Genomic DNA, 1,245 nt, shown 5'->3' on the forward strand with positions numbered 1-1,245 from the left:
TTTATGAGGCTTTTGTGACATACTTGCAAATTCTCTTTGAAAACGAAATAATCTGTACAATAATCCCCCAAGACACAGGTTTACCTTTATAACAAACCTGCACTTATAACCCTTAACTTAAAAGTTAAATAAAAGAATTTAGGGCCGAGCGCGGTGGCCACTCCTGAAATCCAAGCACTTTCGGAGGCCAAGGCAGGTAGATCGCCTGAAGACAGGAATTCGAGACTAGCCTGGCCAACATGGTGAAACCCCATCTCTACTAAAAATACCAAAATTAGCTGGGCATGGTGGCGGGCGCCTGTAATCCCAGCTACTCGGGAGGCTGAGGCAGGAGAATCACTTGAACCCAGGAGGCTGAGGTTGCAGTGAGCTGAGATCGCACCACTGGACTCCAGCCTGGGCAACACAGCCAGTTCCTGTCTCTTAAATTAAAAAAAAAAAAGTAGAAAGAATAATGAACCTACCATCTGGCAGTGACCACACAAGGTCCATTCTTTTTTTCTAAGCAGGAATAGCCACCCTTACTCCAACTGGGGAAATCCCACATTATTCAATTTCTCTCAATACTTAATAATAAATCTCAAGATGATAAGATCAAATTTAAACATTAACAATATTCCTTAATATTGTCAAATACATTCAGGGTTTATTGAATGCAGGCTGAGCATAGCATGTATAAAATAGAGCATTTTTTATTCTATGAACATTTATGAAGTAGAGATTTCTCCATTATTACAGACTCTTTGTAAAAGTTTTTAATGGCTGCAAATTATCATAGTTTAACATCCCCTCTATTATTTTAATATTAAAGATAACATTGTCATAAATGTCTTTCTGCAAAATCTTGTGAATTTAAGATTGTTTAGAATAGATTTCCTACAGTGGAACTATTGAGTCAACTGGTAGGGAATATTTTTAAAGGCTTTTTTTGTTTTAAACAAATATTTCTATCTTGCTTTCCAAAAGTCTTGTATCAATATACCTTCTAACTAGCATTGATTGTGTTAAAGTACCCATTTTACTGCATTCTGACCAAAAGTAAATTTTAAAATTTGAAAATAAAATTATAAATTTGGTATGCTTAAAGAACTCTATTTCATTACATATATATGCATTGTTAAATAATGTAAATTTCAAATATACTTCGAAGTATAGCAATCAATAAATATAGTGGATATCCATGAGCCTACTGCCTCATCCTGTCAAAACTTAATATGTCTGCTCAATGTTTGCTTCAGATATTTT

Source organism: Gorilla gorilla, chromosome 8, assembly GCF_029281585.2.
Source record: "Gorilla gorilla gorilla isolate KB3781 chromosome 8, NHGRI_mGorGor1-v2.1_pri, whole genome shotgun sequence".
In the NCBI taxonomy this organism is placed as follows: Eukaryota; Metazoa; Chordata; class Mammalia; order Primates; family Hominidae; genus Gorilla; species Gorilla gorilla.